We start from the raw sequence: 25392 nt of genomic DNA, 5'->3' as shown, positions 1-25392 counted from the left end.
TCCACACACCTCCCTCCCTCTCATTGTCCTTACCTGCTATCCTGTTCTCCACCGCGCTGCTGCTGATGCTCCTGCAGTCAGGATCCAGCGGCCATGTCACCTGAGCAACAGCCGGCGCATATTAATGAGGAAATGGCGGGGGGGGGGGGGGGGGGGGGGGGGGGGGGGGGTTAGACTCTGCTCTGGCATGAAACGCCTCCTCCACTTCACTTCAACCCCCTCCTCCCTTCTCCCCCACCTTTCTTCTTCCTCTTCCTCCTCATCGCCCTGGAAGAAGAGCAGAGAGAACGCAGGGCTGTAAAATAGCAAAAGGATGGGGATGGGAGAAGGAGAGGTGAAGGGACAAATAGGGGCGAGAGTGATGTCGGAGAGGGTGAAGGTAGCAGGGAGGTGGAGAGAAGGAATGGGGGGACGGGGGGGGTGGGGGGGTGGTGCAGAGTGTTATGGGAAACATCCATCACTGTTTTAAGTGAGTGCAGTGGGACGGAGCAGAGTAAAAGGTCGTCTGGTCCCTTTCTGTGCACAGTGGGCACCTGGGCAGAGCTGAGCCGCTTCCAAATGACTCCCGGCTCATTATCTCACGCCGACCGTCTGTTACAGCGCTCTGACACTTTTACTGACTCACCCGTCTAACTGAGAGTGCGCAGGCAAAACAAGGCAGTCACACACACACACACACACACACCTAAATAATCAAAAAGGAGCACACACAAAAAGACTGGAAAGTTTTCTGGACTTCGTTGCAAATGTTTAAACTGCAATTTGTCTCACCTGTGAGTCTGGAGAAAGACGGACGACTTCCACGGCTCCTAGAGGAGAAAAGACAATCATATTTTAGTGTGGGGGGGGAAACAGAAAAGGATGGGAAAAGCCTTTAGCTGAACTGGGAAACAAGAGACGAAAATGTAGCAGAGTTCATCTCTAAAACATCAGCTCTTCTGTGGTTCCGGCCCAAAGAGTAAACACGCTGTGATTAAGCCAGTGTCCACCTGCGCGGGGCTCTGAGCGGATGCACTTGAGGACACACCAGGAATTTTGTGGTCATGACCCGTTCCAGCGGGGACACAAAGCAAACCGCCAGTATGTGACTAGGCTGGCTGAACGTGTGTGTGTGTGTGTGTGTGTGTGCGCGCTGGAATTGCAGAGAGAAGTTGGAACTCTAACTTAAACTAAAAAATAAAACTGACTGCAGCACTAATGCGGCGTCAGCGTGCAAACAGGAGGAGTCACAGAGAGGCTCCGAGAGTAAAGTCTAATTAGGCCTCTGAGTCAGATTGTCTGGTGGCCGAGGGGTTAAAAGCTTTTGCCTGTGGCGACAACGCCAGGCCAGCTATAGGTCACATTCAAGTCCCAGCCACTGGATAGCCAACCTGCAAGACAGAGCATAATTATCCCAGCCAGTTACAGTTCAATAACTCCATCAAGCTGCTAGCCAGATACCAGGTTTCCCTGGCAACGCCTCCGAAGTGAATCACAGATCAGAGACAGAAAGGGGAGATAACGCCGGACCATGGGAGGGAGAGGGGCCAGGAGGACAGAGGAAGAAGAAGAAGAGGAGGGGGGGGGGAGGAGGAGGAGGAGGGATACACCCTCAAATACTATGGGCCTTTAAACAATACAAATCACACATGTGCAATGCTGATGCACACACACACACACACACACACACACAGCGATCCAGGGAATGGTCTGAGAGCGTTCCAGGTGTCCGTGCAGAGACGTGGTCTGCCGGGCCCGAGTGAGTCTGCTTCCTTTCAGCTCTGTTGTTTGGTTTTCAATCATCAGCTCCACTTTCCAGACTCCTGCTCTGCGCCCGCGGGCCTGTCGCGAAAATCCTGAAGTCTCAGCGCAGCTCAACTGTCCTTTCAATAGACCCTCACCCCACTCCCCCCGCCCCCTTCCTCTACTTCCTCCTCCCCCTGCCTCCCACAGCACTTACTGTAATCTGAAAAAGTTAATGGAGTTTATCTCTCATCCCTGTCGCCCTGAGAATAATAGAGAAACTTTTGTGCTTTGGATGCACGGGGGATAATTACATTACGAGTGGCACTATGATTTATACTCTTTATTGAATTAAAAACTAAATTGAATTGGCTTTTAGTGCATTGTGTGTGTGTGTGTGTGAGTGTGTGTGAGTGTGTGTGTGTGTGTGTGTGCATGCGTGCGTGAGAAATGTGTGTCCGTGTCGCCCGAACAGGTGTACTGGTGCGGTGTCATCGCTGCACGTTTGTGTGTGTGTGTGTGTGTGTGTTCAGGTGACTGTCTGGCCTCCTGCCGCAGTGTCTGGAAACTCAGACGCCATCCCCCTTTGCGCCCCCCTCCGACTCCCCCCCTCCATTCCACACCGTTGTGCTATCAGGCATACCTGACGCCCCCCCCCCCCCCTCCTTCCTCTCTCCGCCCCCCCCCCCACCTGCGCCTCTTCCTCCTCCCACCCCGCGGTGATAAGAGATCCACTAAACACTAAGCTGCTTCACCAGACAACACAACCTGACAATCAATGCAAACAAAAAAAAAAGAAGAAGAAGAAAAAATAAAGCCTTCTAATTCACTAAATCCATCTGATTTCCATGTCAGCTCGAGCCCCCCCCCCCCCCCCCCCCCCAAAAAAAAATCCAAATGTGGCCGATAAATGGTAATCTGTCCTTATTACTTTTATCAGGGAGCGATGTGACGGCGCTGCGTGTTACATGACCACCTCTGAACAATAGAGTGTAATCTCTGGCGCACACTCGGGTCCATCAGCTGGAGCCTTTGGTTTATCTACACCTATTCAGGGTTTGAATCAATCTTTTCCTGCAGGAACTTGAAGACTGGCGGCGCATGGGAGCCGCATGCTGAACGCTGTTTATTTAGGACTATCTGATGATCAAAGTATTAAGGCGCGTTTTATATCGTGGAGTTGCGTTAGAGACTCGGGCGTGAAATGAAGCAAAAGCAGCAGTTTGGTGTATTATGGGTTTCATGGCTTCATGTTTAGCAGATCTTTAAACATCTCACTGTATTTACTGGTGTCCTCTGTTTAAAATGTCACTGATTAATATATATATATATATGTATTCTATATTAGTGAAAGAGTTGGATTGGCCCTTTGTAAAAAAAAACATGATGATTAAAAACTAATATTACACCTCGATGTTCAATTATGTGACCCTGACAACCACTTTCACATCAGCTTATTCAACTAAAGTCATGTAATATGACAAGAACTGTCCTGTTTTTAAATGAAGCCATTCTTATGTCAAATATATTCACATTTCATACAGTAATTCCATTTATATTAATACAATTTAGCAAACTAGTCACGTTTTTCATTCTGCATTATTATAATAATTATTATTATTAAACTCAAAAGGTCAAAGATTCAAAAGATAATTAATTAGCCTTTTTTCAAAGCCAATAAAACAGCTGCTTTTACGAAGAAAAAAAAAAGTTCTTTCATTTCCTTAATACCATTCTCTTTCCCCTCCTGCTGTATAAGATTCAGTATAATGTTGAGATGGCACAGAAGAGATCAATTTGGCAGCGGCTCACTGAGAACTCGTTTGACTTTGAATAAAGTTTGTATTCCCCATTCAGCTGAGTTACAAACTAGCCGGGAGCTGATTTTTACGGGGTGATATTTATTGGATCCTTGGCGGATTGCTCTCAGCATACTGCTTTGTTACTGCTGGAGGGGAGGGGAGGGGAGGGGGGGCGCTGAGGATTTCATCAGTGGGTTTGGGTGCTGCCAGACTTTGCTGCGTGTCAGACAGACCCTAATAAAACTGTCTGGCTGTTTTGTGGGCACCAGCGCTGCTCTGGCTGTGCTGCGTCTGACTGCTCAGCACTTGTCGCACTGTGCATGGCTGTTTGGTATTCATGGGGCATGGCACTCCTTCAGCTGTTGCTGGGGGCTCTGTGGCATAGGCACAGACTGATTAGTTGGCATTGGCATTGTTCACTATGAAACCAAATGGGGAGACGAGAGAGAGAAAAAAAAAACATAATTAGACAGAGGGGGATACTGGGAGAGAGGGATGGAGAGGAGGGTATTCGAGAGAAAATCAATTGTTTTGAACTGCATTCCTAATATGAGTCATTTAGCAGAAATTAGGTTTTCAGAAAAGCACACTGCCTTGGGAAAAACTGAAAGTTTAAAAACCAGGTCAAGCTGTAATGTTGAATGAATTTACACCTTTGAATAGCATAAAGGAAAAAGAACTATTTTTTTCTTTCAGCAGGCCTAATTTATTGTAATTGCTCTTCTATAGTCCTGTCCATAAGAGACCAATTCAATGTTTTCATTTTCTATTCAATGTTCAATCTTGTCTTTTTTTTTTTTTACTGGGCTTGTCTTGCTGAATTACAATGTGTGTGTGAGTAGTCCTGCGTCTGCACTTTAAATATTGATTCAGACCATTAAGCAGTTTGGTTGTGACATGGTGTGACAATAGAAAAGTTTGACAGAAATGATCAAATTAAAGAGAGCAGTGAAATCCAGAGGAACTGATTTAACATTTGACATTGTGCTCATTGATTTTTATTCATCATATGTACTTATATCTACTCTGATTTGAACACAGTCAGCGACTTTATGTATATGTAAGATTTCACTTAGTCTTTCACTGATTCTCATAAACATAAAATAGGTGAATTATTTAAACAATTACTGTTACTATTATCATTTTAAATTTTTTTATAAAGCATATAATTGTCCTGTTATTGTGATAATAAATTAAAAATATATTTATGTATGTATTTGGCATTTGTACCTGAGTATGCATATATTTGTGTTTTTTAAATGAGTCCTTTTTAGTGAATTGTTTCGTATTCTATATTATAATATCTATATTTTGAAAAACAATATTACAACTGTAAAATATATTTTATACATATTTTAATACTATGTTTCTTGTGAAGAAATGTAGAAACGCATGTAGCAGGATGACAGAACGTTTATGTGTGTGTGTGTGTGTGTGTGTGTGTGTGTGTGTGTGTAAAAGAAAAGTGTTTACCAGGTTATTTGTTGGTAAGGGTATAAGTTAGCACCCTGTTAAAAATCTAAGTGTATAACAGGTATATTAAATATCTTTATTATGTTGCAAACAGCAGCGGCAGACTGCTGTTCTGAGTGATCAGATTCGGAATGACTGCCTTTGGTAATGGAGGATCAAATACATTGGCTGGGTCTCTGCAGTACTGTGCTGTGGTGCTGGTGACGGGGGTTAATCAGCACCGGTCTGGGGTGTGGTGGTTCCGAGTGGTTGGTGTGCTGCCAGTTTTAATCAGATCATGTGTTACTTGAACGGTATTCAAACAAAGATGTTGACACAAAGAGAGATTACAATGTGGCTTGACATCGCAGTGCGGCGTCGACGGGTATTCCAGGTTTATACGGCCGTGACGCTGCTACAATCACGAATGTGCTTGCTTCATTCATTTAACTAATTCATTTAACAAAAAAAAAAACATGCACATTCCTGTAAATACAAGTCCATCATGCTGCTGTTTTTTTAGCGCTGAATAAATGATGTGACGGAGGAGCCGATGGAACACAAATCCTACATTTCCACTTTATTATACCGAACAACTTCCTTTCCATGTGTCGGTTCTTCCTTCCTTTACATCGCCCTAACTGTATGTACATGTTTAACGGTAAATCAGCTGCTGCTTCATTCCGCCTCCACCCCCGGAACATTCGGTAGAAAGTCGATTGTGCCCTCCGCCGGCGTCCCAAGAGCCTAACCCGTGATTTTTGATCAAAAGAGCTCACAAGTTAGGGTCTCAGGGAGCAGGTGAAGTACGACAGAGTCTACTGAGGAGACGCAGTCAGCTGCAGGGCACTGAGTGGCACTGACACCTTTCCTTCTATCTCTCTCTCTCTCTCTCTCTCTCTCTCTCACACACACACACACACACACACTGTCTTTCTCAACCACTGCCACTTTGCCACTTTAAAGTACCCACTTTCTGCCCAAAGGCGCCCACAGTGACTCGTCTTTTGTGAGGCATGAGATGCAGTCAAAAAAAAAAAAAAAGTCTGTGAGCCCTGGACAGAGGAAAAAAGGGAAAAAAAGGAAAAAAAAGGCTGCCATGTTCCTCCTTTCCTCCACTGCAGATAACTTATTTTGTCCAGAAGGTTCAGATTGATTCCTGCGCACACAAAGACATGCAAAAGCTAGAAATATTTTCACATACATGCACTAAAAAGCGAGGAGACGCCAGCAAAAGACAGAGAGGACAGAGATGATAAACGAAGACAAAGAGGTTGAATTGGTTGGAGAGACAGCCAGACTTCACTGATCTTCATTGCAGCACTGAGATAGAAGCAGAAGCAGAGGCTCAGACGAACACACGAGCCTGCACTGCCTGCTCTGTGCTAACTAGCCTTTGTGCTGGAAAAAGGAAAAGCCCCCCAGCCAAGCAGCCGGGCTCGCCTCTTTGTCCTAAAGAGCGTCGGCTGATCATCAGTCTACATTTTTCTCTTGCAGGACGGCTGGACCCGGACCCGTCTGCTGGACCGTCTGTCTGTGTTCCAGCTGACGGATGAAACGCTGCAGCCGCCTAGCAGCCTCAGCCTCTGCTCCACAGTGCAGGGGCGAACCCCGATAGTGCTTGGTCATATATTTGATGTAAAAAAAAACTAAAAAACTAAAGGGAAACCACACACACATATACACGTACACAGGAGCGTTTGAGGGTCTGCTCTGTGGCTGCTCAGCATCAGAATGCAGGTAAAATCCCACATAAACGACGCTTATTAAGAAAGCAGCGTCTGAAAGAAGCAGGTTTACCTCCAGGACAGGTACAGGCTTACAAAAACTCGCCCCCTCCCCACCGCCGCCCCCCACCCCTTTTCACTTTCCAACACTGACTGCAACACCCTCGACGCCAGACCCTACCACCTACCCGCCGAACTCTGCCGCCATAGCGCCAGTCTTGGCACACGATAAGTTGTCAGTGTCAGAGGCAACAAGCTTCAGTCAGACATGAAGCTAAAGAACAGCTTCAGGTTCAGCTGGAAGCAAAGACTCCAAACACTAAATAATATCACATTACAATATTAACTAAGTAATATTGGTAACATTCCCATGTCATTTTTGCCTGTCATGTACCCAAACACTCCACCGACTGTCCCCACCCCCCCTCCGCCCCGTTCCCCCCATCCCGCCACCCACCTTACGACTCCTCCCCCTCAGACTAAGGAGAAAAAAAAGAAGAAGAAAAAAAAAAAAAGGGATAGATGTCTCTGACTGTCTCTTTTCTCTCTGGGGAACGCCGAGGCAAAGTGGAGGCTTCCGGAAATGAATGCTCCGCACCGCCCGACGCGTTGCCTCGCACGCTCGCACTCCTCTGTCTGCCACCGACTACGCCTTTTGTTATCCGCCTCTGAGCTGAGGATGAGGAAGAACAGAGGGGGAAAAAAAGGGCAGTGGTAGAAGAAGGGGAGAAAAAAAAGAAGAAGAGGGTGAAAGAAAAGAAAGAGATGGTGGAGGGAGGAGGAGGAGGAGGAGGAGGAAGAGGGGGAGGAGCGGGGGTGAAGCCGAGGTGTCCGCGGGAAGCTGCAGCCAGACGCAGGTCAGTGAGGTGGGACGCCCCCCACCACCCCTCCTCCGACCCCACCCCACCCCTCCCCAACTGCCCCCAGCCCCCCCTCCCCAAACACAGAGCGTCGCTCCATCCCAGCGCTTGCATTGTCAGCTCCATCTCAGCATCTTAACCCCCCTCACCCACCCACCCACCCACCACCACCACCAGCACTCCTCCTTCTCCTCCCTGCTCCAGACACCGGGACACCAGCCATGTCGTGACACTGTCATCTACACCTTCTACTTTTACTCCTCCACCTTTCCCTTTTTCCTTGATCGTCACAGGTCCGAAGTGATGGGCTGCCATCACAGGAAAAAAAAAAAAAAAAGCCAAAAACATTTGCCTCCTCCAGCTGCTGCCGCCACCAACACCGCCGCTGCATCCAGCCACCTTGCGCTCCCCCAACCCTCCTCCCCCATTTGACCCTTCCACCCTCCCCCCACAAGCCCTGCCTCTCCAGCATCTACTGCCCTCTATCACTATCTCCACACCCCCAACCCCCACCCATCCCCTCCCCGTCACACCGGGTCTGTACCTGTCCGCTTGTCTCGCTTGTCTGTTACTCCCTGTCTGCAGCTTCTTGCCCAAAGTGAGATACTGCAGCAGGAGTCTGCAGCGACAGCCCTCGCTCTTTCTCTCCCTCTCCCTCTCTCTCTCTCTCCCTTTCTCTCTCACACCCTCCATCCAGCCTTTGCTGGTGAACACGTTCCTCCCTGTGCTGATCAATTTCTTCTCTTTTCCAGCGGCGCACAGACACACACACACACAGACATACACACACACATACTGCAGTGAACCGGTTGGCCGTGGAAAGAGGGTGCACTGTTAGCAATCGCACTGTCTTGTAACACAGACCGTAACATGAATGCAGAGAGCAACTCTCACATGCAAACACACACACAAACACTAATCAACAGATACAGCCGCTGATACAAAAAACCAAGCGTAAACAGCAATCTGAGACGGCACACGCACGAGCGCACGCACACACACACACATATACACACACACACACATACACACACACACACTAACGGAACTGGCAGCACAGGCAACAAGCAAACAAACTAACACGTCCAACATGAGACGACAGACATCCTGCGCCGCTTCAATGGAGAAGCAAGACACAGGACACTTAGTGACACACAGTCACACATACACACACACACACACACACACACACTGTCACACAGACAGCGATGTGGTCAGTGGAAGCAAAGCAACAAACAATCACTGTCACAATATTGTGACCAAGGCTTGAAGACACAAGGCGGCAGCGTCCCAGTCATGAAGTAAAGCACAAACGCCTGATATAGTGTCAAAGAATTCCCCCGATCACAGATCACTAGTTTAATATTCTCTGCAGCTCTAGCATTGCATTATTTAATGATGATTTAAAGAGTTCAACATCTGTATGATGTACAGCACGTATACATAAAGTGACCTCCTCTAAATTTGCACGGAAACACACAGAGGGCCTTAACACAGAGAGAGCATGACAACACACTGAGGACTGCCAGCTGAATACTTACTATATTATTACTATACTATCATATAAATATAGTGTATTTATACATGCACATACAGATATTTCAGTTTCAATATGCATCTGCAATCACAGTTTAAAGTCCAACTGTTTAAGGTCGAGTGAAATACGTTCATTCCAAAGTTAGAAGAATACATTTTCTTTTCTATTCATCTGAATGTTCTTCAGACCAGACATCCCCAGCAGCAACGCTCTAAAGCACATAGTAAAAACTCACCATTTTCACAGACTGTAAATGTGATACATATTTTATATAAAGAATCTGGAGGAGCAAAGGCAGTAAAATAAAAATTAAGAAGACGACATTTTTCTTTTTTTCCCCCCTGTCTGAATGAGATCTGCCCTTGACAGCTTGTTCTAATCTCGGAGCTTAATCACCTTCAACACCCTGGATAGATTAGGGTTATGATCCTGCGTGACACAGAGGGGGGCAGGGAGAGAGATCTGTAAATGTTATCATTGATTGATTATGCCCTTTAATTCAAATGGAAAACAGCAGCTTTTTTTAAAAACTCGACGCAGGAAAAAAAAAAAAGAAGAAAGGCTGAAGTGGAAAATGTCAGTTGATCAAAGGCGGTGGATGCGTCGCTACCTTCCTGTCCTACGGAAAGACGCTGAGAGCCGAAGACGTACGGGAGTAAATACTGCAGCCAATGTCAAAATCGTGGCCAGGTTGAAGTCTATGGTGGTGGTTGGATGGGGGTGTGGGGGGGATGGTTCGGTCTTCGCAGATTGGCTCGCTGATGGCGGTGGTGACGCAGAGACGGGGGGTTGGGAGTTGCTGTATGCTAAAGCCGGCGGGGGCCAGCAGGCGGCCATATAGGTGATCAATCAGCTCCATTACAGCCGTGTCACTGCGGAGTCTGGAGCTGCCGCCGCATCCCGCCGCATCCCGCCCATCGCCCCCCCTCCCCTTTCCACACACACACACACAAACATGGCTGGCTCCGTTTCTAGTCAGGACTGGAAATAGAACCCATTCGGGTGATGAAATTGGTCCACGAGAGCAAACATCACACGGTGGCAGACGTACAACACTCTACAATCTAGTGGCTGTTATGTATCAATGACACGTTTTCAGAGGAGAGGAGCGGCGGTGGCAGTCGGGGGCACGCAGGTATCTTATTAGGGTGGGATTTGCCATCGATCAGAGAACACAGAGGCAAAGTTGTTGTGACAGAGTTGAAGCGGATTCTGATTCGCACGTTTTTGAAATGTACCAAGACGGCAGCTTTTCAAAGCGCCCCAAAAATAGGATCGGCTCCATTGTTGATTGGTAAGTAGCACGCACAATGAGCCAAGAGACATTATGCAGCAGTCACTCGCAATGACACTGTTTTTTTTTGTTGTTGTTTCCTTTTCTTTTCTTTTTTTTTTTTTTACAATAAGCTCAAAATATCTCCACACAGACTGAAGATGCGTATCTGTGCCACAGATGCCAGACGAGCATCAGACAGGTATCCAAACAATGGACTTATCTCAGTCAGTGAAAGCAGCACAGAATGGGAACATGGAGTAGCAAGTAGGAGGGGTGAAGGAGGAGAGTGGAGGATGCGGAGGAGTGTGGAGGGGGGGGGGGCAGGAGGCAGGGAACATGTGATGCACAGCGCCTTGGTTTGCCAGCCAGCCAGCCAGCCAGCCAGCCAGCCAGCCAGCCAGCGGGACATTAATGACGATCATGTCTTGTCACACTAGCTGTCGGGGGCCAGTCAGCAGATCCTGCCCTTGTCCCTGTCCTTCCACAATCAATGGCATTGATCTGTCCCAGGGGTCAAGGGGCAAGAGCGTATCAATAGGGGGAGAGTGGCTGATGCAGCAGGCGGAGAGGGGCTGACTCCAGACAGATCGATGACACCCCCCGTCTGCCATCGGTGTGTTATGATTATTCATTTGCCATTAACCCGACCACATTAAGGGAATATGTTTCCTTGGGAAGAAATAGTGCTCGAGGCTGCTGGCTTTTATAGGGAAGTGAGATTTTATGAGTTGGGGGAGCTAAAGTACCAATCTGGCCAGAACTGACAGTGTTCTGGTGTCATTTGTTACTAAGGTCTCCACCCATCCGTGACGTCAAGAGCAGCGGGCCAATCGCTGCTCGTCTGGCGGTTACCAACGTGAGCGGCAATTGGCTGATTTTACAAGTATTCTGTGCTGGAGTGTCATTCCCTGTGATAGATTTAAACAGCTCCTTAAAACTTAAGGAAGAGAAAGTACGACCCCTGTGTGCGAGGTCAATCCCTGCGTTTATACTGCTTCCAAAAACCTCAACACAAAAATGCAAAAAATGCAATCTGCTATGTGATCGTCATGTATATTCTGGATCTGCTCCACTCACAATTAAATAACTTTACTTTGGGGGACTGTGTGCTTTTGCTTTTCTAAGATTTATCTCCAACTGTGGCTATAAAGAGCTCTGAAGCGGCAACATTTTCTGTCTTTTCCAAGTCTTTCTCAGTTCAGCTGTACACACAATTGCACACCATAAACTTTTTTTTGGCTCTGGTAGTAAAAGATAGCAGCCAACTAATGCATATTGAACGAACCACGGATGAGGAATATATATGGATAAGGATATTTGACATGGTAAATTCAAGGCTTTTATGAGAACGTAGAGAGAAGTCTTAAAAAGAAGACACAAAGAAAACAACATTTACTATCATTAAATGAAAAATATGCATAATTCAGCTTGTGTGGTTTCTCTTGTGTACAGTTTGTTGTAGAGGAGTCATTGTTGAGCTTCATGGCATTGTGAGTGCTCTCTGCTATACATCATTTGGACTGCAGCATACCAAATTCAATCAAGTGAATCTTTATTTTATTAATTCTTAAAGTCAGCCGAAGAACCTTGAGGCTGCTGGCCAACTGAACTGACTTCTCAAAGAGGCTGTTAGAACCGTGGGGAATGAAAGAAAAGAAAAAAATCAGCGGCCTGAACCGCCCCTATCTAATCCCATAATTTATTTGTTCAACCATCCCATAAATGAAGGACCAGCTGGAACCAATGACTTTTAGCTATGCTGCTGGGGCAGCTGGACAGGGGAGTGCTGAGGCAGCATGATTCTGAGCAGCGACGCTTTCCTCCACACATCTGGAGGAACGATTGGGGTTCAGAGGTGAGGAAAGATGAGAAAATCGCAGTTCTTAAAATAAACTCTAGCGAGGCACATCTTGACTCTCCTCCACAACTCTCCTCCGTTTAACTTGTGAGTACTAAAGAGGAGGAAAGACTTCTTTTTAGTTAAACTGTGAAATAAAGTATATATTTCTGATTATATAAAGCAACTGCATTTTGTTAATTCTTCATTTCAAGCTGACTAGCATGATATTCCTCCTAGGTCACTGCACACACCGTCTACTACATTTAAGCAGTTCCTCTGACTATGTTTCATGTGAGTGAGTTAGAACAGCAGGTGATATTCGGTTGGATGAGGAGGCGTGATCTTCCTGACAGTGGGGTTGCAAAATAGAAGATAAAGGAGCTTCTTGGGTTTCCAGGGATTTACCTGGATCATATTTCCCCACAGAAACCTGTTTGATGACAATGACTTTTTGGCAAAGTGAGGCTGAGCAGGATCACGGGCTTCAATGGAGGTATTAGTATCACTCCGGATGACCTAAAAAAAAATTGCTGTTTCCAATGAATCCTGTTCAATAACTGCTCAGATACGATTTTCAGGAGTTGAATCCATTTGCTAACTTTTAAAAACTCAAAGGCTAGTGTGTTTGTTAAGCTGCTCTCTTGCTGCATAGCCTTGGGACTGTGGCTTAAGTTTCTCATTATTATTGTAAAAAAAAAAGATAACCTTTCTTTGTTATTATTCAAAGTCTAATGTACACAATCTTTCAGCCAGAGGGAATCTTAAAAAAAAAAGAAGTTATTGTAAAAGATTCCACAATTTGAGTACAACAACACATCTGGCTGAGCATGAGGTCGCTTGAGTGGAAATTCTGAGTATCAAACAAAAGATGCAATCTCAACCACTTGAAAGCAAAGGGCTAATTGGTTAAGGACCTTAGGTTGCAGAAAGGTGGTCCACTCAGCCTCTGCCCTAAACACAGCAAAAAGCAGTGTCATCCATCAAAATAAGGAAAAAACACTGTCACCATGATAAAGAGCTACAAGCGCAAATTACAACAACGCTGCCTACCTCAAGCTGCGTTTCCAATCAAGTCGTTCTACAGAGTAACAAACTGTGGTAAATCTTGAGCTGATCCGCCGGGCCATTTTTTATCCCCGTGTGGCACTTCGGAGTCATTTTACAAGCCGTGGCTCAGTGCCAGACGAGAGATGAAGTCAGACGCTTTCAGCCTAGTGGACAAGTCTACAGTAAACAGAGACCTCAGTGTCGCCGAGGCCAGCTTTAACCTGAAACTAGACCCTCCTATCACAAATGCTCATTGTATGGAACAGTGGAAAATATATGACAAGTCCCAGAGACAACATATAAACATTCAAGTTTTTTTCCCATGGTGGGAAAAATCCATTGAGGCAGTTTGGTGGTAAACCGCTTAGTGTGAGATTATCAAACCTCCAAATCCAACGGAAATATATATAAAACTTGAGTTGGCTGCTGAGAAATGTTCAAATGTGTGTTCAAACCACAGGGCACGGCAGCCACTTTGAAGAATCTGTTAAACACAATCAGTCAGATTTATTATGATTATTGTATTTCATATTTTGGTTGTTTATGTGGGAACATCTGTGTGTTCCGAGTGTTTGGCACGCGGCTCAACCAGAAGTTGCGAGTGACTTGATTAAGAAGACGCCGTGGCCTCGCTACTGAGTAAACAAGTCTGAGGTGTAAGACCGGACCGAAAAAAAAAGATGGAGCAACAGTTTGAAGAAAAGCGGAGCCATTATTGTGTGAAATAGGTTCCACTGTGCAATTACACCTGAAGTCTGAAAATTCCCTAAAACATGCCCGTAAATAAAACCTAGTTAGAACATTTTAACACTCTTTTTTTCCACAGTTCTAGTTTACAGCCGCAGCATGACAAAGTCTTTGAAGATTGAAATGCTACTCTGTTGGTTCAACAATTCAACATTTCATTTGGCTTTTTTTTTTTTCACTTGCATAAAGCTGCAATTATTCCTAACATTTGTCAATATGAAACTAAACGTGGTAAACATGAACTCACTTGTTCTGTGTGTTTTTGCATTTAAAGAAAACATCATTAAGCAATCGATGCAGTGTGGTTACTCCAGCTAACTTAACTAGCTGTGGGCCAAAATGACATTGACGTGAAGGCCTTTGACACTGCAGAGAGCTGCTATACAATCCGATGCTATTGAAGAATATCACACTGTATACTGTGACTTTAAGCAGAGCAAAATGTTCTGCACAGACTGATGTCATACGTGTACTCCAAGGAAAGCTAGAAGGTTGTACAGTTAACTCCCAGGGTGTAATTCTAAACCATACAACCTACTACCTCAACCCGGATGCACACATTTTCAACTAAAACTCTTCTTCTCTACATATTGAATTACATTATATACTTATTTATTGAATCTTCTGGCTGAAATGACAGGTTTAAGTTTTATAACTAGTAGAAATGTTGTGCATTGCTAGACGTCAGAGCAACATTTGTTTTGCTTTAAAAATATATGTAGTGCTATTAGATTATTATATGCATTACAATGATACATATCACCTATACAAGCTAATAAGCAAAAAGAAAAACAAGGTTAAAGGACGACGTTCACACCACGTTGACAAAGACCCACAGAGGCGAGCTTGTGCTGTCAGATTTGCCACAAGATCGGATCTACGGGTTTGTGCCAAATGGTTATGGCCAAAGTATCAAAATAATTCAATAAAGGGCTGAAAATGCAGCGTCAAATCTGAGCACGGGACAAAGAAGTTGAAAAGCGGATGCAAAGTGTCATTTATAAAGAGTGAGGGAGATGCCTATCGAAAAAAAAAACATACACCCTCGAAGCGTCTCGCCTCGTGTGCTGAACGTCAGATGACGTGCGACCCGCTCGACGGCGTTGGTTGAGAGCGTGAGAGTGACAGCGGATGGAAAACTCTGCGGCGAGAGGCTCGTTTGACTTGTTGGGAAACTGTAGCGAGAGCCTTTTGTTGAGATTCACCCCCGAAAAATCAAAGTTCATGAAACAGATGGCGAGAGAATTGTGTCAACTTACCCTTGGTGGATGTGTCTCACTCAGGAGGGGACAGAGGGTGGAGGAGGGAGGAGGAGGGGGGGGGGGCTTTCTCTGATGGCTGTGGTCAATTCTTAACTGGCCTCTCTGTAAAAAACAGGAAAAAGAGAGTTGTTTTGAAATACCACACGACGGTATGCATCTGCTTTGTTTCCGAGGCCTATCAGTGAATATTTGCCTTTAAACACTGAATCAGCAGCTACAGTGCTTTATGAAATACCAGCAGCATTATCAGTAAACCAATGAGGGAGAGAAAGGGGGAGGAAAAAAAAGAGGATTATTACATTACAGAACATGAAGGTAACTCTCATAACAACATGGGATCGGCGTGGGGAGGAGGAAAAAAAATACAAATTACTGTACGTTCTTAAGTTACTGTGCCTCGGTTTAGGAGCGTCACATGCCTCTGCAGTTCCCAGATATGAGATGAAGTCCGTAATAATAACACTCATAACTCTGTTGTGGACTGCTCTCCCGGGCTATACCACAGAATTGCCATAGCAGTCCTCCTTCCCTGGCCGGCAGCAATGTGGCTGTGGTGAGAGGTTAGCTCGACTTAGCCAACACCGCAGATAGCAGGGGAGCAGAGGCTGTGGAGAGGGATGCCAGTGTAATCAAGCATGCCACGGCCAGCTACCATTAACTGTGCCAGTGCCAGAGAGCCACAAAACAGAAACGGAATATTCCTACGGCCGCAGTGCGACAAAAAAAAAGGGGGAAAAAAAAAAAGTCTTGGAAGTGAGAAGAGAGAGTGAAGAATGCCACACTTACCCAGATTCCTACTCTCCTGTCTGATTTATCATCTATGCCCCCCCCCCCCCCCTATCCGCACTTTTCTACCTGGATGTAAGCAATGAGCAGTGAGCATGTCAAAACCGCTTTTTCTTTCTTCTTCTCTTCGTTTTTTTTGTTGGTAATGAGAGGAATAATGAAAATAGGCGGATGAGGGGTGGCAAACTGAAGCTCAGTGAAAACACAGGTTCGGCTCAGCGATGCGCCATTTTCTCCCGAAACAAACGAGAACAAGAAGAAGAAGAAGAAAAAAGAAAAACTGGATAAAAACGGTTTGCTGGCATCATTATTCAAAGTTTCCCCCTTTCCTCCCTCTCTCTGCCTCTCTGCCTCTCTCCCTCTCTCTCTCTCTCTCTCTCTCTCTCTTGCCTGGCACCATTACAAAACCTTGGCTGGAAAGATCACATGATTTCCTACCAGAAAGCCACAGCATTCCCAGTAAGTATTCTGCTGACATTGTGAAGACATCTTTTGTCTAAATCAAAACGTTAGCCCGGCCTGCTCCCTCCCCAGAATCTAGAACCTTCTAGTGGGGAGTGGGGTTGGCGAGGAGGGGGGGTGGTGGGGGGGCAGTGCAAAAAGGGTGGTGTTAGGAGTCATGGCAACCTCTACCTGGCAGGCTGCCCAGCACCCCGAGGTGGGGAGAAGTAGGGGCTAATGTGGTGTTGAGCAGGAATGCTTAGTGCCTTCCAAAGTCAACTCTATGGGCGTGCTGGTTGCTTAAGATTTCAGCTCGGATGCCAGAATTTTTCTGACAGGGTAAATAGAAAAAAAAAAGAAGTCTGGATGCACAACAAACTAATGACACACTCGCACTGTACCCCATGATTCACAGAGTTCTGCGCTGGCTGGAATAAAGCCCCCCCCCCCCTTTTTTTTAAAACAAACAAAAACCACAAAATGTCAAAAATCGATGAATTAATGTGGCTTTTATTTTGGAGAGTGCACTATAATGTTTGTAGAGATACTTGACGTGATTGTATGTATGGTAATTGGCTTTAATACGCCACATTTCAATTCCTGTTGTCTTCAGCGAGCGAGTAAATAAAGCAGGGAGAACGTTTTCAAGTAGGCGAGCTCGGCAAACGCGTTTGAATCTCGTGCATTGACTAGCAGACGAGCATGCTTTTTTTCCCTCTGTGTTTAGCCAGAACAGTAGCCAAACACAATCAGGTGGTTTATTACAATAACACAAGCGTATGTCATGGACCTGTGACTCACTGAAGAGCAAAAGGTATCCGCCAGAGAGAGAGAGAACAAAAAAAAAAAAAAGATTAAAGCTCTGCCCCGAGAGCCTCTCGTATGCCGGCTCCTTCACTCAATTTAACACAAAACTGTTGAACATCTGCTGTACTCGCTCAACTCTGTTCATGATTAAATAACAAAATGTTCAGTTTGCAGGAAGTACGGTAAGGACTGGTTCATATTTGTGTTACTCTGATTTTTGTGTGTAGAAATATTTGCTGTTGAATTTCCACAGTATGATAATAGTTTAAATAGTTCTATCACTTTGATCCTACTTGACCAATATCACAAGCTTTCAATGCACAACAAGCACCAACAGGGATTAAATGTGTGAGTATGTGTAGCTCTATTTATTGTACTGTGTAATGTTTATTCAAAATGACTAGAATTTTGTAAGGACCTCGCTAAAAGTAAGACTTTAGAAGTGTTTATTGTGTATGTGCTGGCAGAGAGAGTCATAATGGTTAGGGAAGACAATAAAATAGAAGCCATCAAGAGCATAAAGCGAGGAATATTCAACCATAAAGCCACAGTGGCCGCTCTGTCTAACAGCCAGACTGCTGTGGTGGCCAGTACAAGCAGGGGAACGGCTCTTTTTTTTTTCAAACAGTCAGTGCTGCATGTTAGTAGCTTCTTTTATGCGGTGAGAGAGGTGCAACAAGTTTGGAGCTGAATGCAAATCATCAAAATATCAAAAAGATGATTCTGGGTCTTCAGTGTCGCTCATTTGACGGTCTGGTGATTCCAAATGTAAATGAAAACCAGAGAGAAATAAACATGACTTCAAATGTGCAATCAGACTAGAGCTACAACTAAAGATCATTAATGAATCCGTTTAGTACTACTAAGAAAATGTTGGAATGTGTCTTAGGTGATGTCATCAATTGTCTTGTTTTGTTCGATCAACTGTAGTTTGCAATGATTTAAAACAGAACAAAGCAGCACACCCTCACACTGAAGAAGCTGATTTTAATAAAATGTGTGAAAACTATCAAACGCTTTCATATCGCATTCATTCTCTGGCCATCAGCTAATGGATTGATTGAGTAATTGTTTCAGCTCTCAGGCGTTTTACAAGCAGCAGACACATTTAGATCACCATCAAAGATACAAGTGTAATGTGGTTATAATGCCAGTGAAGCAGTCTGAGCTGGAGATTAATGGCTGCTTCCTTCTATTATCTGTCATCAACAACAGCTCTTAACAAAGCTTTCACTTTCACTTGATTAAATCCACACATCAGTCTGAAGGTAGCAGGACACAAATGTGTTACACCTGCCTCTGACTTCAAAAGTATTCCAAACATGCCATCACACAGGAGGATCCATGGTGCTTACGCTGATTAAAATCATGTTCAAGCTGTCAAACTCTTTGCACGGCAAACTACTCAGGTATAGTTTGTATTTCTGTTTATTACAAAACAGCAGGAGCAGGAAATGATGACATCCAGGAGAAACAACACTCCAACAACAAAATCATTTTCAAGTTGGAGAAAGATCTTCATGCTCTGCACTGATGAGCTCCATGACATCCGTTTATTACATATATGAGACGAGTGCTGTGACTGGCTGAGAAGATGATTAACCCAGGCTACATAGTGTTCAGGGTTTCTATTTGAGAGGTGCACATTTCTTTAAGTTGGACTTTTCCTAATGTGACATGCAGTACACAAAATTGGAAATAAAATGTAGCTTTTTTATTTTCTGTGCAGCTGGTGCATATTTTTATATATGAAAATGTACAAATTTGATGTGTTCGTTAAATAAAATTCATAAATCATAAACATATTCTATAAAGTGTTCTCCTGGATTTAAAAATAATGATTGTGAATATCTTTCTTTTTCTTCTAAATAAATAGAATACACTCTGTTTGCACTCTGACAGTTTAGGATGAATCAAACATTTATTAATGACTGATGGGGAATTTATTAATGTGAATTGGTGTAGAGACTAATTATGAACAGTATGTAAAGGGTTAACTGTCATGTTTCTATATTCCATGTCACACAAGCCTTTAGAAAAGCATACTGCATGTACATAAAAGTATAGGAGTGCATTTTACCCCCTTATTGTCTACAAACACACACACACACACACACACACACACACACACACACACACACACACACACACACACAGCAGCAGCATTAGTCATAGCTAAAATTGAGCCTTTAGAGCTCTCAACAAGATGGCCATGCAGCCCCTCATCTGCTCCAGTCAACATTAAACAGACTCAGCTAAAAACAGTTCCAAAAAATTCCCCCACTGAGGGGGTCATTTCATATCCCGAAAGGCAGGAGGCCAGGGTCAAAGTTCAAATGAGAATTGGGGGTGGGTGGCGGTGAGTTAGAGGACTTCCCTTGGGGATGGGATATACCATTACCAACCCAGACAGGGGTGAAAGAAAATCAGACAGACTTCTCGACCTGGTAATATATGTGATAGATGTGATACATAGAAGTCAGGGGGGGGCGAGGGGCACGAAAAAGCTGAAAAAGCAACATAATATAAGTCTGCATTGGTTTTAAAAATGTCATGTTTATATAGTGTCGCAGCCATATACATCTGCATAACTATGGAAACATCATTAATCAACAAAAACAACAACTTAGACATCTGTCCCCATAGTAAAAACCACTAAAGCTGAGAAATACTATGAAAAACTAAAAAAATATATAAAATAAATGCTGTATTCATCAGATTTGATTCATTTGACATTTGGAATTTTTTTAAAAAAGTGGAACACATTTTATTATCTTTACCAAAAACCCTGCGTACACTGGCAACCAAAACTCTGAAGGAAGACAATTTGTGCTATTTTATTCTTCACAGACACACCAGAGACAGGGTGTTATTTTTGGCTCACAGCTCTTATCTCCATTAATTTAATGTTGCCTCAAGCCGTGACAGAAAAACAGTCAACAGGTTAATCCAGACAGAAGTTTATACAGTTTAGTCTAATGAGAGACATACCCATCCACCCGTTCTTCAGTCCCGAGTATGTGACTTGACTTGGCAACGGCAGAATAACACAATAAAAAAATAAAAAAAATAAAAAATAAAAAGGCCTGTATGCCGAAATTTGACAGTCAGGCGTTGAGTGTTTTGGAAAACTCTGTTTCCTGAGTTGTTCTGCATATTGGGCAAAAACAACAGACAATGATTGGCAATGAAAGAGAGAGAGAGAGAGAGAGAGAGAGAGAGAGAGAGAGAGAGAGAGAGAGAGAGAGAGAGAGAGAGAGAGAGAGAGAGGGTGAGACAGAGAGACAGAGAGAGAGAGAGAGAGAGAGGGAGAGAGAGAGAGAGAGAGGGTTAGACGAGGCTGCACACAGGATTTACTCCCCTCTGGAGAGGCCTCGCCTCACTGTGCCCTGGTCCGGCCCCTCTGTCTTACTGTCTTACTGTCCAAGCCACCAGCTCTCACCAAGAAATATTAAAGCAGTACAGTATGACTGGTCAGCATGAACAGGTGAGTGCAAAAACTAGAACGAAAGGAGTCGAGATAGAGATAAATTCATGAGTTGTAACTTTAGCATTTGTTTTACATCTACTTGTACATCCTGTGATGCACATAGAGCAGAATATACTGTGTAATCAGCTGTAAAAGCCACAAATAAAAAGAAGTCGTGAAGAGAGCAGCTCCAGGTTCTCTGTTGAGCATTTTCACAAAATCCAAACAGCCCTTCTTTGTGTTGTAGTGTTCTAGCTTTCAACTCTCCGACTCCTTAGCATGACAGAAACACTGCTAACCGAGAGGCTGCTTTGAGAGCTAGCAGAGCTTTTGCCGGGGTGACCACTTTGCCTGACCCACCTGTCTTGTTGATCCTGCTGCCTAGCACCAGACTAAACACTCAGATTTTTCACAGAGGCTCATTGGTTGCAGCTGACTGAGCGGCAGCCAATCGGCGCGCGGGGGAAGGATGGATGGAGGACGAGAACCAGAGGACTGTGAGAGTGGAAAGAAGAGGAAGAGGCTGTGCAGAGACAACCCAAAACCTCGTGTAAACTCTGAATAAGAAAGCACACTGAGGAGAGGGGAAAAAAAAAAAAAAAAAGCATATGTCAAATCATCATTTTCTATCAGGGGACACAAAAGAATGTCCTTTGTGGGAAATATAGTGAAATGCTTCATCTTAGTTTAAAGTCACCAGGTGATAGAGATATAAGGGTTTTTTGCTGGGGTATCAAATGTTGATGCATAACAATAACAAACTTAAAGGGCATCTGTTTCTGAATGGCACTGAATTGATTACCTGGCTTTGAGACGAGGCCGCTATCAGACCGTGCTTTTATACCGTCGCCGAAAAAAGGGATCAATACCTAATGAATTCCAAACGGCGGATTTTCAGAAACATAAATGTATCCTACACATGAGCGCATAAAGTAACCTCCAGCCGATCGATGAATATGACATTACGCGCAGCCGGAGGAATGCATCTTCTTAATTGACCTGAGCATTTCAAATGAATTCAAACGACAATTAAAATGGATTGGGACGGAATCTCAGAGAGCTTTTTATTGTGAAGGCCAAACTCACCCTGTGACCCGGCCTTGTGTTTTAATTACCGCTGTCTCCTATCAGGCGGCTCAGGCAACACGACAAACACGGTGGAGAAATGAAAAAAAAAAAAAAAAAAAAAGCAGCTTAGTTGCTTAGTTTAGCGTTTACATCCTGATGGAATGAGGTTATAACGTCGTCTTCAAATGTAATTAAAGGAAGGACACGACTGCTGTGCGGAAATGTTAGAAAAACTAAAGATGCTGCAGACTCTCGGTCCACATTCAGAATGCTTTTGTGTGATAAGGTTACAGCTGTTTATGTGATGTATTTTCATGGTTATGAATAATAAAAAAAAAAAAACATCCAATTGAGGTTTAAAGATATCAATGCCTGTTTCATTTAGGGTTACGCCTACGTCCTGCTTCTTTTCAGGTGCTTTAATACTATAATTTGCAATATTAACATCTAACTGTAAAAATACAATTCAAACAAAAACATAACAGCTCTGTGATATTTGAATAAATTCTCTAATCATTACCAGCTCATTAGAAGTGCTGTGTGGTTTTAATAGCAGTATAGTATGCTGTTATAAAAGACTCTTGTGGAGAGAAGTGACAAATGCTCTGACATTATCGTGACTGAGAAAGAAAAAAAAGGTAAAACATCAATTCATGTGGAGGCTGATAGAGCTCTGATTCATTACTCTTACTGAGATGAATAATGTAATAATAATACTAATAAAGCAGAGGAGGATAAAACAGCACATTAGTGAAGGTGAGCTTCAAAGTCCAGGAGCTCGTACAAAACCTTCCACACTGACAGCACACTAAAGGTTACACTAAAACATTGGATTTTTTTATATTAGCACCCAAGTATTCTGTTAGCCTCAAAAGAGCTTCAACAAGAGTCCTCCATTTTGAATGTGGTGAATCCTCACATCTGAATCCTGCACTCATCAGCACAGTCTTCTCCTTACATCAGTTTAACGTTCCTAGCCAGTTTTCTGCTTCTCTTTCGTGCCACGTTAGATCTTGGTGACAGGTGTGTACATTTCCAAAGGTTCAGAAGACTGTATGGCACAAACAGTTTTACCACAGGCGATCTCTCCAGAGGAGCCGACCCTAATCGACTACATTAAGGATGACTTCTCATTTAGGAAGGCAGGGGAAAGGCAGTTACCATAATGATACCTTTTTCTCTGCGTGTCCTTACCAAGTGCTTTCCCAAAGATAATCCCTCTCTGAACAACCCCTCATTATCAAAGCAATCACCTGACAACGGGTGGAAAAAAAGAAGAAGAAGAAGAAAAAAAAAACATTGGAAATTACATGAATTAGTGTGGGACTATGGAAAAAAAAAAGATTGCAGATTCACCACTTTAATTAGGCTCTTGCAAAAACAATCAGACGTAGCAGTCAATACGCTAAAAAAAACTCATAAGCAAGAGGAGATGAATTAATATTTGATGATTTTTAAATGGCTATTTGAGCTCAGATGCCTCTTGCTCACAGTTGGGTTTTAGATAACGGAAAGTCTTATTGCGGCTAATAAAGCAGGTGACTTGCAGGTAAATCAGCAGGTGAATCGGTGCTGCCTTCCAATGAAAACCACCATTAGCTTGTAATTGAGTTCCTAAGCACCGTCTGAGTGGGTTGGGGGGTTGGAGGGTTGGGGGGGGCAGAGGTGGGACATGCTATGAATTCTTAAGGTGAGCACGGTGCAGGAAATTGCAGATTTCAGCGAGGTCAGACGACAACTTTCAGCTTCTAACTTTTTAAAGGAGGACCTGACTGTTTCAAGTTATGGCCAAACCTGGTCAGGCTTTCAGACGTGAAGGGGGGGAAAGAAATTGCAATTCATTCATTTTCGCTGTCAGGACTACTTCCAAAATGAGCAGCCAACACAAGCCGGATACTTGTATTTATTAATAATTATTTAGGCCGTTTTTCAAACTAACTACACACACATGCATAGAAAGTGGCCCGCAGAGCAAATTGCTTCCTGTCATTTTTGAACTTTAAGAAGGAAATCAGGCCGACCTTATTTTGTTTTATTATGTTTTTAGACGCAGGAGACGTGGAGCTGGTGAAGACAGCCTAACCACCGCAGAAATGTTTGAGTGAAAAACGTTTCCAGAGTGGAATCGAACCCTGAACTGTCAGAGTGAGAGCCAATCTAACCATCCAGCCTTATAAAACAAGCACCTTCAAAGCCTGTTTCTGATGGGGATGTTTCGCCAGCCTCTCCACAAATATTATTGAGTTTAGTTATATTTAACACGGTGAGCTTTTAATATTAAACACGCCTGAATTTAAAAGACGGCTCCTTTGAATTTCTTGAACATGGCTCTACTTTTTCACAGCGCAGAAATGTGGGATTTGAATAGGATTACTTGACCTACGCTGCTCTAGACTCTCATAAAGAAAATGAAAGTGTTTCCTAATTTTTTAACACTCACACTCGCTTCCTTGTGAAGGCCTGAGGACAAGAAGTAACACGTATTTTACGAGCTCAGATCACACATCACATTTAAGCTGGAATCACTTTGAAAAAACACACATTTGGAGGGTTGACTCTGATGCTTTGCTTGAATGCTTTGATTCATCTTTAAAGCAGGATGTAATTGGTCACTTGGCGAATATGGTGATGATATTACATGAAACAAAATGGCAAGCCAGATTGTAACTATGGAGGTATGACACAGACAAAAGATGTGCTGTGAAACATCAGAGGGAGTGACAACTGCTCAACACTTTATTATCTAGTGGATTTATTCTCATCTCCAGCATACACACTGATCTACATGACACAACGTAGACCTGCAGTATGCTGTGTGATGCTATGATACGAGATGTGTGTGATGGATCAGGGCTCTGCAGCAGATTTCACATGCAGCTGGTGAAGAGACTAAAGTACACAGTTCATGTCCGTCCATTTGGAATTAAAGCGTTTGTCTTTAATGATCGTTTCTCCAGCCAGCTTGTACAAAAAGCGTGAAATATCCTCACATGGCCTGGGGAGTGTGAGTGTGAGTGAGGGTGTGTGTGAGTGTGAGTATGTGTATGAGGTGGTGGATGCTCCAGTTGAAACATGTGGCTCCCCTCAACCCCCCCACCCCTCTCCAAAAGCCATGTAGCCCTACAGAGCACATGTCAGTCTGCTGTGAATGCAGGCAGAGCATACGGGATGGGACAGAGCATGAGGGGTGTGTGTGTGTGTGTATGTGGGGGGGGGGGGGGGGGGGGGGGGGTTATAAGGCAGCCTGGTGTTTCCACTGGGGTCTCCCCTGCTGGGCTACATGGTCCCAGCTCCCTTTGTCTGCTGTTAACCCGTTAAATCCCACGGAAGAGCCCATTCACAAATGTGTCACACACCCCGGGGGTGCATTTTGTGTGGAATAATGATCTTAAAGGGGTTACACAGCGTTGCCACTGATTCCAACCCCCCCACATCCCCACCCCAACACACACACACACCCTCCTCCACACATTCATTTGTTTCCTGGGGTGTTTGCAGTTTCAATTATTGTCAACTATTGTCTTTACGTTCTCTCAAATAAGTTCAAAC

This window comes from Scomber japonicus, chromosome 13, assembly GCF_027409825.1.
Source record: "Scomber japonicus isolate fScoJap1 chromosome 13, fScoJap1.pri, whole genome shotgun sequence".
Classification (NCBI taxonomy): Eukaryota; Metazoa; Chordata; class Actinopteri; order Scombriformes; family Scombridae; genus Scomber; species Scomber japonicus.
The sequence above is the reverse complement of the archived record's forward strand: the minus strand, read 5'-3'. Positions refer to the sequence as shown.